This window comes from Pelophylax lessonae, assembly GCF_965119305.1.
Source record: "Pelophylax lessonae genome assembly, chromosome: 7".
In the NCBI taxonomy this organism is placed as follows: Eukaryota; Metazoa; Chordata; class Amphibia; order Anura; family Ranidae; genus Pelophylax; species Pelophylax lessonae.
Genome location: NC_138774.1, coordinates 249,534,095 through 249,541,224, shown reverse-complemented (window position 1 = coordinate 249,541,224; position 7,130 = coordinate 249,534,095).

Below are 7,130 nucleotides of genomic sequence, written 5' to 3'. Positions count from 1 at the left end.
TATACTGTTATACAAGCTGTATGTAACAATCCTACAGGCTCACCTGAGTCAGAGGACTGCTGGCCGGAGGTAGGAGTGGAGCCCAGTGGCAAAGACCGCAGGCAGGTAGTAGGTGCTGGATACCGGATGGACACCCCGTAGTACTCTGATGAGGACACGGGTTCACCCGAGGTGCGGAAACTAAGTGCTAGCTGTTTTCACTAGAGCCCCTGATGGTGGGGATAGACTGCGCTGTAAGCGAACACCAGGACGCGGTCCTCAGGATCACCCAGCCAGGCAGAGTGCAGGTTCGGTCCGAAGGCAGAGGAGCAGACAAGGGATAACCAGAGAGAAGTCAGACGAGCCAAAGGTCGGGGCGGGCAGCAGTAAGCGTGGTCAGACAATCCGGATCGGCAACAGAGGTAGCAGTTCAGTAGGTAGGGACAAAGCAGAAGAGTAGTCGGTAGTCAATTCCTGGTCAGCGTTGGATTTGTCGTAGTAGATAAGAGCAGCAGGTGAGGAGTAGCTTGATCAAGGCTCAGGAGCTCAATAATCAGCAAACTGGAGTGCAAGGGGCTGGACTTATATAGGGAAGTACCAGGTGTGGGGAATCAAGGGTGATGAGCAATGCTTGGCAAGACTAAGGTTGTAATAATAGGCTTCAGGGAGGAATGTCCAGGTAAGAATGTCCAGGTAAGAATGTCCAGAGAGGACGGTAGCCTAGTAAGCAGGGCTACCGCCTGGGATGTGGCTGGTCACAGGTTCAAATCCTGACACTGTACACTCACTACTTCACATTGTAGCAAAGTGTAATTTCTTCAGTGTTGTCACATGAAAAGATATAATAAAACATTTACAAAAATGTGAGGGGTGTACTCACTTTTGTGAGATACTGTATATCCCCCAAATCATGTCCTCAACTGGCCAAAAAGCTGTACTGCCTAAACAGATCGTAAAGGAGTTAAGGGACTTCAATTTCTCCCTATATAACCTGCCTGATCAATCCCCTTCCCAAACTCAAAATAGAGGACTACATTTCATCATCACAGATTCCCTAATTTCCCCCAGAAGTTCGAGAGGAATTGGAAACCCCCATAGAGTTGGAGGAACTTCAACAAGCAGTCAGTATGTCAAAGACGGGCACGGCCCCAAGCCCTGACAGCTTTACCCTGCAATACTACAAAGCTCTTCTCCTGACTCTTGGCCCTTATTTGGTGAAACTATTTAATGCACTTGGGTCAGAGACTATTCTCCCAAGAGAAACCTTCAAAGCTCATGTCTCTGACATCCATAAAGAAGGTAAAGAGCCAACATCTTTTGGCAGCTATAGACCCATTTCACTCCTAAACATGGACCTCAAGCTGTTCACTAAGATACTAGCATCCTGTTTAGCATAAAACAGCACTTACAAAAATTAGTCTATTTAGATCAAGTAGGCTTTATTCACTCTAGGGAAGCACAAGATAATACAGTTAAAGTACCCAATCTACTTCATGTAGCCAATACAACTCGTACTCCATAAGAATTTCTAGGAAAAGACGCCGAGAAGGTGTTTGACTGAGTAAACTGGAGATTTAGGTTTTCAAGCCTACGCCATGTAGGTCTGGGAGAAACTATGCTACAATGGATTGCCAACATTTACTATAACTCGACAGCTCAAGTCAAGGCCAATGGGATACCTTCTGACCACTTCCCCATCACTATTGGGACTAGACAGGGATGACCACTGTCCCTCCTTCTATTTGCCCTATATTTGGAGCCATTCCTTTGCAAGTTTCAACTAAATCCCGACATCAAGGGGCTATCTGTTGGAGCCATCCATCACAAAATATCAGCGTACGCGGATGACATGCTATTCTCTTTGACAAACCCAGCAGTGTCGCTCCCAAACCTCTTCCAAGAATTTGAACTTTTTGCAACACTTTCCAACTTGAAAATCAATTTTAGTAAGTTGGAAGCAATGGGAGTTGAGATTTCTCCAACCCTTCTAACGTCTTTAAGATCAAGCTTCAAGTTTAAATGGACGAAATCAGCATTCAAATATTTGGGCACATACAGCCCCTCCAATTTATCCCATACTAATGAACTCAACTTTCCACCTTTGTTGTTCAAAGCCTGTATCCTACTGGAATACCTGGCACTCATGGTTTGGTAGATGTAGTCTATTAAAAATGTTTATCCTGACAAAATATATTTAACTTTTTCAAGCTCTACCAATAGGGATACCTTCCCATTATTTTAAACAAGTGCACTCCCATTTCATCAGATTCATTTGGGCACATAAAAATACTTGCCTTCCCCGTCGCTACCTAAACAGTATGGGGGGCTGGCACTTCCTGGTGTTCTTAAATATTACGAGGCTACCCATCTAGCTAGACTCATGGATTGGCGACGTCACTATGGTGCCAAGCTCTGTGCGCAAATAAAGCAAGCTCAAATGGACAAAAGGATCTCAGTGTGTAACGCTCCTGCGTTTCATGTATGGTGTGGATTTTCAGCTGCAGAAATATTCCACTTCAGTAGTCATGTAAGAGAAACGCTGAGATACCATTCCCAACCCTCAATGACTCATCATGTGTGGAAGGTCTTAATTCAGCCAGTAAATACACACACTCTACAAGATGGTTCCTAGAGTGATTTTATGTATATAGTAACACAGTGATGTTTAGACTGAAGAGACAGGTTGGGTGGAGATGGTAGAGGATAGACACTTGAAGGAAAGATAGTAGCAGATGGATGCAGACAGGTTTAGCAATCATGTATGGTAGCAGATGACAGAGTAGCAGGTGGACATACAAGAGAGATCAACCCAGTGCAGGAATAGTTAGCAGTAGTCTCAAGAGCTAGCAATCTAGACATGCAGATGTGATAACAGTCCTTACTATGCAGAGCTAGATAGTGTAAGCTTAAGTATAAAGTTTATAGAGGTTTCCCCTGCGGGGTACTTAACACTAATAGCAATATAGCCAAGGGGTGGTTCAAGAAGAGCGGATGATCCAGTAGCGGGATACAGGGATCAGCGCAGCGTGGTTCCGTCAGCGAGGTCTGCTTGCAAGCACGAGAGCTTCAAGCTAAGTTAGCATCTAGGTAACAAGGGTGTTTGAACGAACACATGTGAGTGAGAGCCGGCGATCTAAATAGCCATCCAGTCCGGCGCTCAGTGATGACAGCATCAGTCTTAAAGGGAAACACACCTATATGTGCTTCATCTATCTAGGTAGATGGAAAGCACCCGGAAATAATGTGATAGGAGGCACTGAGAGTGCCAGAACCTTACACAGTGGTGCAATGACATTTTGTCACCAGTGTTAAAATCGCACCCTATACTAGGAACCACACTTCGTAAATGCTTGCAGATCTGTATACAGGCTTCCCTCTCTACCCGAGACTCTCCCTTATGCCCTATCCTAGGGTACCCACAATTTCTCCCGGGTCTTAGTACTCAGACATTCAAGACCCTACGCCAATCAGGCTGTGACCAAGCGTCCCACTTTCTAATGACAGAACATTGGCCATCCATAACATCTTTGATAAAAGAGACACATGCCCCTTCAAGCTCACTTTTTGGGATGCCCTTAAATTACCCCATTTTCTACACTCTTTACCAAACCCTCAGAGTCCCAGCCGACCTTTGACAACCTTTAATTAATACTGCTCAGATGAAGGAACTTTACCGCAAGTGTTATCTAAAACTTACAATCTCTTGAGCACTCCCCCCGAACAACAGCACCTACCCTGTATGAGAAAATGGGAAATTGAGCTAAACTGTACGTTTATTTTGGATCAACAGCAAAGCATTATTAGATTTTCCCTAAAATCATCTATGTGTACAAAGATTCAGGAAACCAACTTTAAAATTTTGACGAGGTGGTATACTCCTTGTATGTTACATAAATTCTATCCCAATACATCTGACCGCTGCTGGAGATGCCAGGAGGGAAGGGGAACACTAATCCACATATTCTAGTCCTGCCCTAATTTGGAACACTTATAGACAGAAGTCCGAAATATTATCCATAAATTCACAGACTACAAGATTCCTGATGATCCAGCATTCTTCCTATTATATGTTTCAACCATCCCTGCAAAAATGTATAAAAAAATCAGCTGTATGTTACCTATTGAATGCCGCTAAGTCCTGTATCCCTCTTCACTGGAAACAACAACTATTGGGGGTCGGCTTTACAAAGTACAGGAAATAAATAAGATTGAGGACTTGGATACTTATAGCACAGCACAATCATGAAAAATATTCCAAGACCCCGGGGCTTTTGAATATGTTTGTCTTCTCTGAAGAAGGGGCAGCTCTTTTTGGATCATAACTTCTCTGATAAGTAACACTGAATGACTGTCTTTGTTGTCGTGAACCATCACCATCCTAAACTTCTCCCCCCCCCCCTCCTCCTCCCCCCTTTTCCTCTTCTAGACATTTCCACTTTTTTCTTTACTATAGTTTTTACTAAAAAAGGAAAAAAAGAAGTGGACAGAGCTCCATATCTCTCTCTCTCAGTAGCTAACCTTATAGACTTTGTGAAAAATTAAGAATAAAATGACTGCCATATTCTTTGCCGATACGTACCTGAGATTTATGTATCTCAGACAATTGTTTACTAGTTAGATATGGTATATGACTGGATATATTAATGTCTATACATTGTTGATGTAATGACACTTTTCGGGATTAAATAACAAATATATTTGAAAAAAGAAGAAGTGTAGTGTTAAAAAAAATAAGAGACGGTTTTTGATAAGTCCCTTATTAAAAATCATGCCTTCTTCCTCCGGTTTTCTACCGCCGATGTTTCTTCTCCCTCTTTTATTACCGCTGGTTTCTTCTCCCTTGTCTTCTTCCACTTCTCTCTCCGGGGGTTTCTTCCTCCTCTTACCTCTCCAATGATGTATTTTTGCCCGACGCCACTGACCCGCTAGAAATAAAAAACACGGTCTTGGGGGGCATGGCCATCAGGTGACATCATGCGGAAATTTGCCCCCTGTAACCCCGCCACATGTTGAGGGCAGGCATGCGGCCTGATATGGTTCAGGCTAGGGATCAACTGATTATTGGCAAAGCTGATTATCGGAGGGCCGATATTCACTTTCGCCGATATATAGGTATCAGCCCCCGAACTTGCCGATATTACCGATATTGTGCGCAGCGCACACGTGACGTCATTGCATGTGGTGCTCCACATGTCTCCGTGCGCTGGGCCTATAATTATACACGTTCTGCCTTCTTAGGCTGCCTCACTCGCCTCAGATAGTGTGCAGTCACAGTGCACTGGGCTGTGCATCCACAATTCCGCATTGCCATGGACCGGCAGCAAGCAGCCATCCAGCCACCCACAGCAGTCCGGTGCCAGCCAGACACCCACCCACCCATAGCAGCCCTGTGCCAGCCAGACACCCACAGGCCCTGGCATTAGCCACCCACAGCCCCTGTGCCAGCCAGCCACCCACCACAGGGTGCCAGCCAGCCACAGCAGGGTGCCAGCCGCCAGCCACCGACCCACAACAGGGTGCCAGCAGCCAGCCTCCTACCCCACAACAAGGTGCCAGCAAGCCAGCCACCCACAACAGGGTGACAGCCAGCCACCCACCCCATACAAAAGGGTGCCAGCAACCAACAACCCACCCACCCCACAACAAGGTTTGAGCAAATCAGCCACCCACAACAGGGTCCAGCAAGTCACCCACCCCACAACAGGGTGCCAGCAGCCAGCCCCCCACCCACCCCACAACAGGGTGCCAGCAAGCCAGCTACCCACACAGGGTGCCAGCAAGCCAGCCACCCACAACAGGGTGACAGCCAGCAAGCAGCCACAGGAGGGTGACAGCCAGCCACCCACAACAGGGTGCCAGAAGCCAGCCACCCACCCCACAACAGGGTGACAGCAAGCCACCCACCCCATACAACAGGGTTTCAGCAGCCAGCCAACCACCCACTCCACAACAGCGTTCCAGCAAGCCAGCCACCAACAACAGGGTGACAGTCAGCCACCCACCCCACAACAGGGTGCCAGCAGCCAGCCACCCACCCACCCCACAACAGGGTGCCAGCAAGCCAGCCAACCACAACAGGGTGACAGTCAGCCACCCACCCCACAACAGGGTGCCAGCAGCCAGCCACCCACCCACCCCACAACAGGTTGCCAGCAAGCCAGACACCCACAACAGGGTGCCAGCAAGCCAACCACCCACCCCACAACAGGGTGCCAGCAGCCAGCCACCCACCCACCCCACAACAGGTTGCCAGCAAGCCAGCCACCCACAACAGGGTGCCAGCAAGCCAGCCAACCACAACAGGGTGACAGACAGCCACCCACCCCACAACAGGGTGCAAGCAGCCACCCACCCACCCACCGCACAACAGGGTGCCAGCAAGCCAGCCACCCACAACAGGTTGACAGCCAGCCAGCAGCCACAGCTGCCAGTCACCCACCCACCCCACAACAGGGTTTCAGCAAGCAAGCCACCATCATCAGGGTGCCAGCAAGCAAACCACATACAACAGGGTGACACCAAGCAAACCTCCCACAACCGGGTGACACCAAGCAAGCAAGCCCCCCACAACAGGATGACACCAAGCAAGCCACCCACAACAGGGTGACAGCTAGCCAGCAGCCACAGCAGGGTGCAAGCAGCCAGCCACCCACAACAGGGTGCAAGCAGCCAGACACCCACCCACCCCACAAATGGGTCCCAGCAGCCAGACACCCACCCACTCCACAACAGGGTGCCAGCAAGCCAGCCACCCACAACAGGGTAGCAGCAAGCCAGCCACCCACAAGAGGGTGCCAGCCAGCCAGTAGCCACAGCAGGGTGCCAGCCAGCCAGTCACCCCACAAATGGAAGCCAACAAGCCAGCCACCTACAACAGGGTGACAGCAAGCCAGCAACCCACAGCAGGGTGCCAGCAGCCAGTCAGCAATATTTTTTAACCTTATATTGTCTCTTTCAAATTGCAATGGAGATGGATGCACACAGAAAAAGTAAAAGTGTGGTCTGGGACTATTTCTCGTCTCAACCAACTCCAGGAAAAGCAGCAGTGTGCAACACATGCACAAAGAATGTAAACCAGGGATCAGTAACTGCAAAAAACAAAAAATAAGTCAAATCTTTGGGCCCATCTAAGAGTTCATCATGTTGAATTA